Source organism: Corythoichthys intestinalis, chromosome 10, assembly GCF_030265065.1.
Source record: "Corythoichthys intestinalis isolate RoL2023-P3 chromosome 10, ASM3026506v1, whole genome shotgun sequence".
Taxonomy (NCBI): domain Eukaryota; kingdom Metazoa; phylum Chordata; class Actinopteri; order Syngnathiformes; family Syngnathidae; genus Corythoichthys; species Corythoichthys intestinalis.
In genome coordinates this window covers 27,631,257-27,647,499 of record NC_080404.1, presented here as the reverse complement: position 1 = coordinate 27,647,499, position 16,243 = coordinate 27,631,257, and the positions used below count along the sequence as shown (strand labels likewise).

At 40.2% G+C, this 16,243-nt stretch overlaps 1 protein-coding gene across 1 annotated transcript in view; it reads right to left on the bottom strand.

Annotated features, from left to right (window-relative positions):
* LOC130922834 (equilibrative nucleoside transporter 1-like) overlaps positions 1–15,983 on the bottom strand; it is a 78,356-nt gene extending 62,373 nt beyond the window's left edge. Inside the window, exons 1-3 of the mRNA XM_057847987.1 lie at positions 15,707–15,983; positions 14,448–15,289; positions 10,263–10,343 (exon numbers count right to left, since the gene is read on the bottom strand). The gene's annotated coding sequence lies outside the window, so the exon portion shown is untranslated. The remainder of the gene's footprint in view (positions 1–10,262; positions 10,344–14,447; positions 15,290–15,706) is intronic.
* Between the last annotated feature and the right edge of the window lie 260 nt (positions 15,984–16,243).

Here is a 16,243-nt window from a genome sequence, read left to right as displayed (position 1 = left end):
TTGGAGAAAAAAAAAAAACTGTTTTTTTTTTGTTTTTTTTAAATTAAAACACCCCATGACAAAAAAATATATTGTCTCATTTTAATTTTATGTAGCTTAAATGTAAAGAAACCTGTAAATATTCTCCTTATTTAATTAAAAATGTTAATTTTAATATTTCATTAAAAACAAAAACAAAAAAGGAATTTTAAAAATCTTATGTTATTAATGCCATTTCATTTATTTGTGAACTTTAGAGCGTTTGGGGCCATAACCAGAGTGGAGTTCTGTTTTTAATCATATTCATTTGGTTTTATTAACATCTTAACTAGAGATGCCGATCGATCGGGTCCGATCACGTCATTTTCAAAGTATCGGAATCGGCAAAAAAATATCAGCCATGCCTTTTTTTATTTATTTATTTATTTTATTAAATCATTTTCTAATTGTATGTAACGTTACAGACATAATATAAGACACTCATCCAGAGTCTTTAGTTTAGGCTTAAGGTAGGGTTATCAAATTTATCCCGATAACGGCGGTAATACGTTTTTTTAAAAATGTATCACGTTAAAATATTAAACGCAATTAATGCATGCGTTGCACGACCCACTCACACATTGTCGTGCTCAATCTGTAATGGCGCCATTTTACCTATATAGAGAGATAAAAGGCAGCGTAAAATGAGTAGAGTGAATTTTGGCAGCCTTTGGAGGCTTGTTTTAATTGGCTAAAGCCTTACAATCCCTCTCCCTAAGATTAGAAATATCATGGGAAGCAATGTGGGGAAGCAAGGTAGCAATTCATCTTTTTCTTAACACCTTATTTTATTTCCCAACGCAGAGAAGATATATCAATTGGTAGCAATACGCACAGTCATGGTTCCACTTCCCATCATGCATTGGGGCATGGCTACAGTACCATTTACTGAAAGCTCAACAAATACACTAAATGGCAATATTTAGTCACAATATACAAAGTCACAAGTCTTTCTATCCGTGGATCCCTCTCACAGAAAGAATGTTAATAATGTAAATGCCATCTTGAGGATTTATTGTCATAATAAACAAATACAGTACTTAAGTACTGTATGTTGAATGTATATATTCGTCCAAGTTTTATTCATTTTTTTCTTAATGCATTGCCAAAATGTATATGATCGGGAACAATTATCGGGAATGATTGGAATTGAATCGGGAGCAAAAAAAAAAGCAATCGGATCGGGAAATATCGGGATCGGCAGATACTCAAACTAAAACGATCGGGATCGGATCGGGAACAAAAAAACATGATCGGAACAACCCTAATCTTAACAAATCATCCTCAGGACCGCTTACCCTCATGAGGGTCACAGGGGTGCTGGGTCTTTATGGTCTTTAAATGACCTAAAATATTCACATGTCCTATAAAGGGTTAAGCTTGGCAACAACTCTCATTTTAGAAAGACCTTTCTTTTTTTTTTTTTAAATCTTCAGAGGGTTTTTTTGTTTGTTTGGGTTTTTTTTGTAACTACGCCGTTCTGTCAAAATACGCCTTTACATGAAACTGATCTTTTACTGCAAAAAAGATTGTGGACTGCAACCAACTTAAAAGGTAATATACACCAGAAAATCTATACATACAGTACCTTCCTCTTGTATAATCATCTTTCACCTTTTGGACTATAAAAAGAAAGGGGGAAAAAATCTAAATCAGTACTTTCAGAGCTATTTATTTTTCCTCTCTTATCAGCAGCTGCCAGCCATCCTGTCAACTGCAAATGAAAATGTCTTTTTCTCGTCAATATTTTGGAGTACTGCCCTGAAACGTGTTTTCAATGGTGTGCCTCTGTCCATTGTGCATCCTGTTTGCCCCATTTGGAGGCCATCATTCGATTGTTTTCCCACTTTGCCGTGTGACTCTTTTGCCACTCCTGCTTCACCGCCTAGACCGTGTCTAAACACCTCCGATTGTTCTTTCATAATATTCATGACCCCGCAATTGGAGTCTGAAATCAGGTCAGTGGTCTCACACATCAACAAGGCTTGCAAGAGCATTAATCTATGCTGGGTATAAGGGTGCGTCAATACTGTCGCTTGAAAAAAGACAGGTTTTTTGGGGAAGGGGGGGGGGGGGGGTAAAGAGGGATTTTCCAAGGACAGAGGGTTTGTATATTTTCTTTTTTGTTGTTGTCTTTTTTCCCTCTCTAGATGTGTTAAAGATGGTGGGTCAGTGTAACTACAGTATATGGTAAAGACAGTATGCTTGGAAAAAGGCTGTCGCTTTAAGAAAGATTTTATTTTTCAATATTTACTATTTTAAATATTATTATCAATTTATTATATTCTTTTTGGTCAGTGAGTCGAATTTATGCTGCTCTGGATAGAGGTGCATCATCTCTGTCCAGGGTGCTGGATAGTGTTCGTGGCTTAAATCGACAGACAACATTGAGTAGAAATGACCTTCATGTAAAAAAAAAAAAGTTGCTCAAAGTATGTAAGTCTGCAAATGACATATTTCCTAGACCTCTGATAATGAAAGAAAATGATGTGTAAATATAAAAAAATGACACTCCTTTACGAGCGTAAGCATTACGTGACGTCATTTATGCCAACGCACAAAAAAACTGATAATCTCAAACAATGTTACAATGAATTTAACTGACGTTACAAGGAATGGCGGATATAGTACCAAATGCTTGTCCGCACTAAGTGCAGCCACTTCCTGGAAATCCTGTCTTTTTTTTTTTTTTTAATTTAGGTCTTTCTCTACTATTACACACCAGACAAATTAAATTATGTGTTTTAGGAAATTATTAAACAAGATTCTTTTCGCTAAGATGCATGTGTTGTCTGCCCCTTTCAGAAGTTTAGAAACACCTGTTTGGTGATTTTAAATCAGTATGGTTCCTTTCAATTTTTGTGGGGAAGGAGATAAACCGATAAATCAATCCATCTCAATGTATCGTTACACATCTATTTGGCTAGGTTCATACTACAGGTCTTAATGCATGAAACCAATTTTTTTCGTGTTTTTCCGACTTGAGTGAGGCATTAACTTGACGGTCTGAACCTGACAAGTCGCATAGAACTGGACCATTTCAAATCCGATCTCGGTCATTTTCGTATGTGGTTCAAATCCGATCTGGGCCACATTTTTCCTGACTGTTGTGGCGGTCTGTACTGTCCAGTCTCCCAAATCGGAATTCATGCAGCAATTACGTCATCAAATAGCGAGAGAGATGCTACAGTAGCGGTGCAGCTGTGCGTTATTAGCGCCTAGCTTGCAGTGAACACGGCTTTTGGGGAAGGACCAGGCTTGACAACAGTCATAAAAAAAATAAAAATGGGTTGAGGATAAGCCTGAGAATGATCAGTTTTCTCTCTGCTCTATGTGAGCAATATTTCAGCATTGCCTACACGGCCGAGAGTCAGGGTAAACTGCCCGTATGTGTGTGTGACATGCATGGACATTGCGTGCATGCTATCGATATTTGTGTCCTCTTTTTGAAAAGAAAAATATGATATCCCTGGAATGACGGATGACATGTGTGTGATTTGTTTTGATGCTTCTGCGCATGCGGGTCTTCTTGCTCAGCGCGTGTCGGACTGCGAATTAGAGCGCATGCGTAATACTTGAATGGTCTCAAAGGACAAAGCCACTCTGAACGGGCACGCCAAAAAAAATGGATGACAAAAAATCGGATTTGTGCATTAAGACCTGTAGTATGAACCTAGCCTTTGTGATGTCAGAGCATTACCGCTCTGGAAGAGAACATGTTTCTATCAGAGGACCCTCCCGTTAACGCAATATACTCTTGCCACACTGCCTGACTCTGTATGCGCAGAATGGCTCCTTTACACCACAAATTTAACTAGCGGGCTTTTCGACGGCATGTTGCGCATTACTTGCGCCCGTGCAAAAAGGCCTTAATATGGCAAACAGACAAACAGAGGCCAGTGAACACAACATTGCTGAGAATGTTATGGTATGTAGGGCTGCCGCACTAGTGTGCAACACGTGACATACCACATGCATGAGAAAAAGTAAAGCAGTCAAGTCAGCTGACCATGCTATACACAAGCGTTTGTGTGCATATGTGTTTGGGGCAGTACATGCTCCCGAAAAGTGCATGCATGCCCAAAACGAAGTCCTGAGACTCAAATGCAATTTCCTGTAAGTAGTTACCTTGTGTATTTGTCTGTCTGAAGTGCCTTTTTAAGCTAAACAGATTTTTTTTTTTAGTTTCATTTCCCCTTCCTTCAGTTTAAATAGAGAAAAACATGCAGATTACAGCAGATTAGTAGATTGTTTAAAAAAAAAAAAAAAAAAAAGGGATGTGTTGTTGCAGCATTCAACAACCAAATATATATAAATCAAAAACACCTCAACTCTAAATTTGTGGAATTATTCAAGAAGGGCCAAAATATTTAATTCCTGACATTTTAGCTTTGCCCATTTGTCTTGGTAGACTTGGTAGCAGTCAGACAATATCGGACAAAAGCTTTTCTTTGAAAGACTGCAGGAAATTAGCTCATATTTGCCGCTTTAAACAAAAATGGCAGTCTTCATGTGTCTGTTTAGGCCCATCCTGACAGATGGCATACTAAACTAAATGACACTGGCTTTGGTGGCTAAATTACGAAAAGGAAAATCGGGATTTAAATAAAGGGTTTTTCAACCTTTGACCCAGTTTCTGCCATATCAAAAAAAACATTAATTCCTGGATAATAAGTGTCACCCATTTCTCTACAAATACTGATCCTTGAATAAAAATGCAAACTATACTATATATACTCCTACGTACATATATACTAGTTAACCCAAAACCCTGGAACTGTGGAACTTGCTGACAAGCTCACCACCACACAGCCATAACCAGAGGTAAGCAACCCGCGGCTCGTTAGCGCTGCCCTAGTGGCTCCCTGGAGCTTTTAAAAAATGAGCGAAAATGGAAAAAGATGGGCAAGGGAAATCTATTTTTTGTTTCTATATGGTTTTTGAAGGAGGACAAACATGATTCTAATTTATTAATATTGTAATTGTTAGGTTTTGTGTTGGTTCCCTCCTTGTGTGTCCCTGTGATTGCCCATTGATTTCACCTGTTGTGCCCGCTCTTTGTGTATCCTCCAAACTGCATCCTCCTGTGTCACCCATCTGTTCTTCGTTGTCTCGTTACCACTTGTCTCTGTGTGTATATAAACTCCAAGTTTCTATTCACTCCTTGTTGTGTCATTGTCAATGTCAATGTCGATGTCAAGTCCTGTCCAAGCCCACGTGTACCGGTCCCTCCGATTGAGTATGTTTTGTTTGAACATTGCCTTTTTGATCCCCAGTCCTTTTGGTTGAACTTTGTGTTTTTGTTAGTTATTATTAAAGCGTTTTTTTAGTTCACCACCACCTGCCTAGCTGCGTTTTGTTTCCCTGCATTTGGGTCCACACCACCCAGCTGCCCGCATTCCGTGACAGTAACGAAGTTGAGGCGGCATCATTCAACAGAGTTGTCACGCATCATTCTCTATAGGATGCACTGCAGGGAAAATAAACTGTATTTTCTGCACCTTAAGGCGCACCAAAAAGCCTTAAATATTCTCAAAAGCTGAGAGTGCGCCTTATAATCCGGTGCACCTTATACTAGTATATGAATCGAAATTGAGCTGCAAACGGTCTCACAGCAACTCGGAGCGCAGCTCCATTTAATAGATGCATAATGTAACCCTGGCCTCTACTGTAGTGTCTATTCTATACGCCCTATAAGGAGGTGCACCTTATATATGAAAAAAGTTTTAAAATAGGCCATTCATTGAAGGTGTGCCTTATGATGCGTTGCGCCTTATAATGCGAAAAATACGATAATGATGAAGGCTCAATATGTATTTGTAGCCAACTTACCGGTAGTCATTTTGATAATAGGCTAATATACTAGTAGATACATAAGTATGTGTTGCCTTCATTATACAGCTTATATAAGGCTTTTAATGTTTTGCGGCTGAAGACAATTTTCTTTTTTTTGTCCAATATGGCTCTTCCAAGATTTTTGGTTGCCGACCCCTGGTCATAACCATCCATCTATTTTCTGTAGAGCTTGAAGCCTTACAACTAGTCGCCAGTCAGTCTGTGTGCATAAGGTGTTGAACGATCTTAGATCTTTTTGTAGTCGACTAAAATGTGATGATAGTTCAGTTGACTCGACTAATTAGTGACGTCATCATGTAGGATTTTGGTATCTATTGTTTTCTCATTTTTCATATTTCATGCGGTGTTTTATGCTCCTGAATTAAATGGACCGCTTGGATTCTGTGGAGGCGATCGTTTTATATATTCAATTTTTGGATCTCGCACCATAAAAATTAGTGACTTCCGGCTTCAGTCTCGGGTTTCGGATGAATGCGAATGTGACATCACCCGTGTCAGCATCTCACAATACAGCATTGCTTTATAGTATGCAGATGGACTGTGGATTCAGTCGATTTTGCGGATTCATTCGTTTATTTTTCGCATCACGCCAGCCAAACGGCTGCAGAAAAATGTTGCTGCACCAGGGAGAGGCGTGTGAGCCTTTTTGGGTTTCAAAAGGTTCCCGTTCACCGTGGATATTGGCCAAAACAAGCCCTACAACTGTGGGACCATTGGACTATCAAGGAAGTGGGTAAACCTCGTATTTTGTATCATGTCAAATACTGGAGTCATGGCACACGTTTTAATACGGCGGTGGCTTGCATTTTGTGGCTGATTGTCCACCGAGAATTCCACTCGGCCGGCGACTGGCGGCTTGCTTGCACACCCCCCTCTACACTCGGCTTATTGCCCTCTTCGTGTGCCAGGTGTTCTGTCAAATTTTAAACCCCTTCAGAAATTGCAACTTTGTGTTAAAAATGGCTCCAAATACAGCAATTACAAAGTAAACACTACAAACTTTCTTAAATAAAGGACTACTTACTTATGTTCGATCATGGACGGACATGTAGAAAAGTTCTCCTAAGACACATCCTGCCATGTTAGCTGCACAACCACTGCACGCCGCTCTCTAACTGTTTACGTCTTCGCTGTGTAGTAAAGCATTATTTTACGCCAAATTCGTGTTGAGCATGTGGCAGCTGCGCACTCCTCCAATGTTGGCCGGTTTTTCCGGCCATATTCTCCAGCTGCTTCCCTGGCGAGCTCTCCTGTCCGCAGCAGGTGTAAGAGCTGTAACTTGCTCGCCGCCGGACAGGTTGCCGATCGGCAAAGGCAATCGACAACGCTGCCGTGTGATATAATCCGGGTTAGTTTTCTGTGATTTTTAAGACTGAGACGTCACTCGGTTCGGGTTAGCATGTCACCTAGCTGTCATGCCTCTTGGTTTGTTTACATCAGGGGTGTCCAAACTTTTAGCAAAGGGGGCCAGATTTGGTGTGGTAAAAATGGTGGGGGCCGACCTTGACTGACCTCCTTTACGTAGAACAATATATTTAAGCAAATTTTAGCAATCCATTATGTGTGTCACATTTACTTTTTTTTTTTTTAATTAATAATTTCAACAATCTCGCAACCATCCTATGTGGCGTTCTCTTTCGACTCTCGGGATCTTGCGAAATACCGCTGCTGAAAAATGAAACTAGCTTCAAGTTGCTTCAATTTCTCGCTACATATCTTCCTTGTAATCTTGTCGTACATGTCAGCGTGTCATGTTTGGTAATATCGCCTCACACTGAACTCTAATAAACAGCAACTGGCTCTTTGCAAATGAGGCAGACACAGTTGTTACGTATTTTAGGGAAGAAATAGTTGAATTTCCACCTATCCTTGAAGCGTCAGCCGTCGCAGTCAACTTTCTTTTTTTTGTTGATTAACGCCATTTTAGAAAATTGGGAGTAAAAGGTCACACGGGGTAATGTTGCTTAGAGTGCTGCTGCCTTTTAGTGGTTAAATGAGGAGCAGCATTTAGTGTGTACGCTACTTCATATGCTGGTAGCAGTACTGCTGACCAATTTATTAAGTCTGTGTGCGGGCCAGACGTTATTGATTTTATGACAGAGGCTGGGGGCCGGATGAAATTTGACCATGGGCCGCATTTGGCCCCCGGGCCGGACTTTGGACATGCCTGGTTTACATCCTCCGAAGCCGGGGCAGGGAAATAACAAAAGCCAGACTAACTCCAGTGGCATAAAATATCGTTCGGGAGGTGCAACAGTAAAGGTGAAGTCGACTTTTTTGACCATTATGGAGTAATTTTGCCATGTCGTAATTGCATTTTTATTATTGCATATTCTATTTAGCACAAGACTTATTTGTCATAACCATACAATTTATTTAGCAATCGGGGAAAAATACTAACTGTAATTCACATAATAATGCTATTTTAGACTTTTTTTTATCCTGTCGTGCGTACTTTAAAGCCGTGTAATTTGATCCTCCCTCCTCTAAACTGCTCTCTTCATGGGCGTGTCCCTCGACTGCTTATTCAATCACATTCTGAGACATTCAGGGGCTATGCAGACTTTCAAAACTCCCAAGGAAAATTATATAACAACAAAAATCAGGCACAAGTGCTTACCGGCTTCAGTTATATGATTTTGAAAACAATCACAGGAGGAGGAAATTATTTGAAATATATTTACTGATGATGGACAGCTCATGCAGAACATTTATGGAGAACAGCAAACTGACCTTGACATCACAACATAGTGCTACTCAGCTTTTTCGTCACATAGTATGTAACAAAAATATACCGAAATATCGGTGACACGAAATGTTGTTAATCACACTGTATTCACAGGACAGATGATAAAGCATGTCATGCATGAGTGACATGCATGAGAGATTATTTGTATTACAAAACACAACATGAAAACAGCCAAGTTTGATGTAACTAGTTTACTTTTTTCCATTATGAAGCTCTCATAATCCTCATGATGGTGTGACTGTGTGAGCATAGTCCGAGCATGGGAATACATACTCGTTTAAATGATACAGTAGTGATTGCTTTTGACTCAGTGGGGTCTGTTCCCACGTCTTTGATGAGCACCCTTGCTGTGTGCATTTGTAACCATCACTGTGCGTGCGTTATGTTGGTTTTGCAATGACACATGGTCACCTGCTGTGACGCTACATCTCCAGAGGCCTACAGGGCAGTTTTCAACTTCCTGCTCAGCTATCACAACATGCATTTCCCAGCTTGCTGGCTCGATTCGCAACATGCGACTAATGTAGACTACAGCAGTTGTTCTCAAACTTGTTATGCAGAATTTTACAATACCTTATTTTTGTTATGTCATTTAAATACAGTAGCTTAGAGAGTATTTGGTGGTTAGGGTGTAGTAGTAAATCCGTCCTACCAAAGCTTTAGCTCAATTAAAAAGTCTGATGATTGTGTCGCATTACAAAAATCAAACATCCTGCTGGCCAGCAGCTTTCCAAGTCCTCTAGTGTCGTTTTCTAAAGTACAGTCACAAGTAAAGTGATACTGGAAGCTCATATTTTGGGTCGATAAATCTCTGCTTTTGAAATGCATATAATTTTGAGTTTTGCCATGGCAAGTGCAACTTACTATAATTGCCTTTCAATGGGTGTCACACCACAATGTGAAAAGGATAATATATAGAAGCATATCGCTGCCACACCAAAAAAAAAAGTCCAAAATCAAGTTTTTACATGATAGTAATCACATTTTTACATGATATTATTATCATGTAATAAAGTGATACTGTACTATACAATGTTACAATATGATGTAAAAACATACTATCATGTTAAAACATAATAATGATCAGATTTTTACATATTACTGTCATATTAAAAAGGTAGCATGTTAAAAAGTGATACTAGTCTTTTTTTTCTTTGTCATAATACGTTTCTATACTAGTAACTCACTAGTTGCCTTTACAAAAAAAAATTCATTTTACAGTGGTTACAAAAAGTTGTTAAATGGTGTCTGTCTAAATCGCTATTTGTGAATTTGACTGACTTTTATAGTGTAAACCAGCCCAGCCCCTCTAAGCCCATTTGTAAGTGAAAGCAGTGGACATCAGCCAGCGAAAATTGATTAACATAAAACTGAATTCAGCCGAGTTCCATCCCATGAAACAATTCATCAATACTTAGGGGTAAAAAATCCCTTGGATTCAGATTGTATGTGGTAATTTCACCCTTCTAACTTTTTCAAGCCAATGAATTTTGAGAACCCCAGCACTATCAAACTATACTAGTAGGTAAGGAGGTGATGTGCACTGCAGACACCCTACACTGTTGCCGTTTGACCTTGCCTCCATCATGACGACAACAGACTATGAGGCATACGAGAAAGATGAGAAGAGCACACTTACTTCCAAGATCCATCGTATGACATGGAATTCATGATCATGTGTGGTTGCGGCCTCTCGATTTTTCTTTCACGTGTTGGTCAGCTGCAAGAAAAAAACAAAACAACAAAAACGTCTGCATTCATGCAGGTGGCACAGAGAAAGAGGAAGTAACACAGAACGGTCAGGCGGAGGGGCTGTGTCTACTAAAAAATAGGCCAGCTGCTTATTTTGGGATTATTCTCACTAAACCAGCAGCACCTGATCTGCTTCCAAATGCAACCTCCATACAGCCACCTGTTGGGAGGCGGATGATCGAAATGTATTATTTGTGAGTCATAAAACAACACTGTTGCCTACGGTATTTTTTCTGTCTTCTCGTCACTGGGTGGATTTCTAGTGTGGTAGATGGCAGTTAATACTCAGGCCTACTGCAGCTGTCCCAAAGTCTACTTAGCCAGAATTTAAATGACATATCAGAGGCTGAACTGGATCACTTATTGTTACATAATGCATATTGGGAAACTTGTAGTTAGATTTTATTTGTTCTGATTTGCATTCTAATATGAAATTTGGTAGTCACTTCTATTCTAACTAGACCTACACTACTACCGTTCAAATGTTTTGGGGTCTAAGCGACCCCAAACGTTTGAACCGTAGTGAATGTTTGAAATACAATTGAAAGTCGACCAGTTTGTCCTAAAGCAACTAAATCCCATGAATTCTAGGGCCCATACCTTGACTTACCGCAACTTGGAATTTAATCAAAAGATACCAAATCAAATGATATTAGACGAATCTGCGATGTGAAATTGCCAAGTTTTTAAGCCTAGTCCCATCCGATGTGGGCAGAACATGATAAAGGGAGGTGTTAATTTTAATTAGATGACACTATTTTATTCGTCCTTCCTTGTCAGCATTTTCTATCACAGTAGATTAATAAATGTCCTTCAGAATTAATTGTAACATCCAAAATAAGTACCCAAACCTGAACCTCTGAAATGTAAGATGGATGTGCTAACCACTAGGCCACTATATGTAATAATGGATACATTACATTATTAATATTAAATCTTTCAGTGCCATTGACGATTAACCGGCGTCATTCATGCGGCTCTTTTCGTCTTTCTGCTGTAAATTTAAATTAAATCGTCACTTGTAGATGGCCAATCCATTTGAACTGTGGTTCATTCCCTGCAAGGCCTCCCAATGCAAATGGATTGGACGTCTAGCTATCAATGGCAGTCTATGAGATTACATGGAGCTTGAACACGTACTTGTTTCCAGTGCAGTGTTTTACATTCCAGTGAAGATACACCAAGATATTTGCGATTCTCCTCAACAGCAAACCAAAACCAAGTCTGCCTTTTTGTGCTCTTTGACACTTTGAATCAAGGCTGTTCTGCCTGGTCGCTCTGATACAAGTCTGACCCACATTAATATAAATTTTTCTGAAATTCCTTCTGAGCCCGTTTCACATAATTTGACTTCCCAGATTAAACTCTTGGCCTCCTTCTAATCGGACAAGTTTAGGTCAATTTGTTCTTTCAGTGTTACATCACAGCAATGGACAAGGATCACCACAGTATAGAGCAGAACCAGCAAATTTGATAAGGTTACATTCACCAGCTGAGGGGCTGCGTGGGAAAGTCTTCCCAGTGGTAGACGAGTCCATAAGCAGCGGGTTATATAAGATTACAGTTGTTTTTGGAGGGGTGTCACAGGGACCTGATTAGCTCATCTGTTTACCAGCTACAATCTAATTAGACTGAAGCTACCTCTCAAAGAATCTGGATAACGCTACTACTGTCCTATGTGTTCCACCTGTGTTAAATATCAGAGGAATCGTTCAGGTATTCATTGTAGAACACATTTATGAAAGAACCAAGCAGCTGCAACTATCTGCCAAGCAATCCAAAAATCAGACTTTGGTTAGAGGAAATCTCGGAGTCAGCTAAAAATGCAAGATATGTGAATACACCTTGTTGTGCTACCTGAACACATCATCAATGATGTACACCATAGGGTGTTTTGGGTATTAAATCAGACACATTCACCTGGGAGACCCAGTTGAGGGTGATCAGGCGCCCTGACTTGTGTCCATGCTGGCAGGGTACTTCGCCACGTCCCCCCATAGCCACAGTGAAGCCTTTTCAGCAGCCTCCAAAATGATTTTGATGGCTCTTTGCTTGTGCACTCCACAAATCCCCAAGACCTGGTGCAGAGACTGACCTGCACTCCACCACCTGGTCTGCGTACTTGGCCTTCTTCCTCTGAGCTTCCTCTACCCGATGATTCTATGGGACAGTAAATTCAAGCAGCACCACCTGTTTGTTTGCTAAGGACATCAAGACCATGTCCTGTCAAAGTGATTTAATAGCAATGGTGCCTGGAAATCTAAACTGTCTCCCTATATCAACCAGGAGCTGCCAGTCTCTTGATGTCACGAGCAGGACCCCTTGGGTCTTCTAGGATGGTTCAGGCTTTCACCTGCTTAAACTCAGGTAATTGTGGTCTTGGATGGGTGTTGCTGCTTGCTGATGTTGATGCCAGAGCAGATGATGTCTGCTACTGCCTTCAGGACCTAGTCATGGCACCAATGATAATACCCATCGGGCCGTCTCCCATGGCCTTTAAGCAGCTGCTGAGTATATGCTCTAAAGATCCCCTCTATTGGCAGAATTGGCATGCCGGTGAGTCTACCAGGCCCAGGTGAACAGCTTGGCAGGATTTCATACACTGACTGGACCAGATACTTGAAATGGTGTGCCTCCACCTTCAGGAGGTCCGCCCACGTGATCCTGCAGCCTGCTACAGTATAGGCTCCTACTTGGTCCAGGCTTCGACATGCCAACTACTCTGCTGAAGCGGGCTACTTCCAACTCAGCTTGCACCTGATCCTGGATGAGTCTCCGCTTTTCCTTTCCTTTAGTACAGCACGGTTTAGGATCGCTCCCAAGCCAGGACACACTAGTAGCCACCTTGCTAGTAGAATACTGTAGTCTAATTTTGGTGTTTATTTTCACAATATCATTCAGATCTGACATTCTTAAAACAGGCTGCACCGTACAGGAGATTTACAATAGAGTTCTGTTTCTACTGTGTCAAGTGATGCAGCGGTTATGTCATTATTAGCTTACTCAACTTTATTTATTTTAGGTACAGCACTTTTACAACACTTCTGGGCCTTCAGTGTCAGTGTCATCATTAACTACAGAAACTTGGTAGATAGGAGATCTTGAAGAAAATCCTGACTTTGTCCACAGACCATCCCTTTGCTCCATTCACTGCCATTGGAGGCAATAAACACTAAATACATTTTAAACTAGGAGGGGCTGGCAACTATCATTTGCTCCCAGTTAAAATAGATTTTACATCTATCTATCGCTGTCAAAGGAAGCCAACTTTTGGGCCAGAGTAACTCTTGAGCCTTGAGTCAAATAGTTTAGAAAAAACAAAAAACAAAGAAACTTCTCATAAGTGAGGTACCACAACCACAGTTGGTGGTGTACAGTCAAAATCGATTAAATTTTAAGTCTGAAAAAATATTACTTAAACCCTGAATATTAAACAATCAAATTAAAAATCCCCCAAATTTCTGTAGAGGTGTGGTGGTTTTAAGTATTTTCCACAGGCTGTCTCATCCTAAAGAAAAGCAAATAATATTTTCAAATTACTTAAAACACACACACACCCCATTTGGTGAACTCTGCCCTTAACTGCAAATATGTGAGTCAACTGAAATCGTGTTTTGGTAGAAGTCGATGAAAGAATTTAAGGAATACCATGGGGCCACCTAGTGGTCATATATGGCTATCTCATATATTGCACCAGAAAGGAAAGAGAAATCAAGCAATTCATTTCGGTACTGCTTGTCCTATTTAGGGTCGTTATTAAACAGACCTACTGCATATGCATAATGACTTTGGGCAGTGATTGGTTCACACTCATTCCTATAGAAAATTAACTCATTAGCCATTATTGATAGCAACGGACGCCAAATTTATTTAATAGTAAGAGTTGGCAGTGTATGATTATGTTTCGGTTCTATTGCTGCTATGAAAACCCAATCCGTTTGAACCACGAGGTCTGTTTATACTTAAATTACCATTAAAAAAAAAGAAATAAAAAAAGATAGTGACAGATAGCAACAATTTAAACACCCAAAGTTAGTCCCAAAACTGATTGTTGAGTTCCTCTGTTACTTACCATTATAGTAAAATAAAAAAGTGTGCCTGAAGAACGAGTTATTCAAGATGCCAGCGCAAGTGATTTTTGCCCGCACACATCGCACGTGTGCGGCCGCTCGCCTGTGCACATCAACAGGTGCTTCTTGAGATGGCCACTGCGTGTGAAGCACTTGCAGCAGTGCGCGCAAAAGTAGGACTTCTCACCAGTGTGAATCCTCAGGTCTACCTTGCGGCTGCACTCCTTGCTTCGCACGTGGCAGCAGTGCAGTTTGGCACCCATGTGTCCGGTCATATTTTCAGCCAGCGCACTCACACTGCTGCAGCGCTTGCCACATGTCGAGCATGTCTTGGAGCCCCCATGGGACTGGAGGTGCTCAGCAAGAAGTTCTGGAGAGTCCACTACTTTGCCACTAACGGCGCAGTCCTTCCAATGAATCTGCAAGGCGTAATTTACCAAGTGATGATGGTGGCACAAAGATTTGTCACAAAGATGACAACAACAATCCTCCGTCACTGATGCCTGCGGGAAAAAAGTGTTTTACTCCGTTTTATGTGCATCTTGTCTTACATCCAAGAATGTCGATTGTTCTGTTCCGGCAACGGGGGGTGGCAATGACTCAATTTCCACTTCCTCCATCTTAGTCTTGCAGATCTGTAAAACAGTCACGGTCTTGCACATTTCGCTCCCAAGGCACACACAAGGTCAATCATTTCAGACCCAGTTTTCTTCTTGTGGAACGAACCAGACGGCTTCCTGTTTAATATAAAACAGCCCTGAATCCAGATGATCAGTGGTTCTATTTGACTGCCATTCACATGAATGTGCCTCAAGGGAATTTCTCCAATTTTTTCTCTTGTACTCTGCAGAAGAAAGAAATAAGTCAGAAAAAATTTTCTTGAGAACATTTAGTACTGTGATTCCCAGGATCACAAAGGTGCTTTACCCAAATGAACTGGCAATTTTCACACTGGCACCAATGCAGGGTATTACATTTTTCTCACAAAATTTGGATTTAATGATTTTAATCATTATTTTCTCCTTTACTCACCTTATTCGTAACAGATATTTCTTTTTCCCTTGTGGGATTTTCTTAATGTAAATGCATTTAAATGTAGTTCTTTATTTCCATTTAATATTATTTGTAGGCTGCAACGAAATATGACATTTTACCATTAATGTGCCAGTATTACTTCAAATTGCTAGCTTATAATTGGTCATTAACATTAATTAAAATGGTATAAAACCGTCAATTGGCGAAGCTTTATGAATAAACTGACCTGTTTTCTGCTATGACACAGAATCCAATAGCTCCCCTCGCAGGCATCTTATTTCCTTGCTTCTGTAAACTATAAGCTTCTTTTTCGTACGCTGCAATTATTAGCTAAAAAATATCAAATATCTCTCCAGCGGCAGTGGCAAAGCGTTTATTCACGTAGGTCGTGAAAAGCAGTAGCTGTGACATTATGGATAAATGTTAATTTTGGCCACGTTTTGACAAAAACATTCCAGGCTTTTCCCGATAGGCTGATACAGCTCAGCTGTAGTGAACGGAAGTAAAAACCGACGAGATGAAACAGACCACCTCCTTTTTAAAAAGGCATCTGGCAAGCCTTTTACTGCCCTCATCTGGATGGATGTTTTTTGGGGATTTCAAAACGGGATTTTCCGATTTTTACACATTAAACCAGGGGTCCCCAAACTTTTTCCTGTGAGGGCCACATAACTTTTCCCTTCTCTGATGAGGGGGCGGGGTCAGTTTGTAACAGAAAAAGTGTGACGATTGCAGGAGTGCCTAAATGTAAAAATTTATTGTT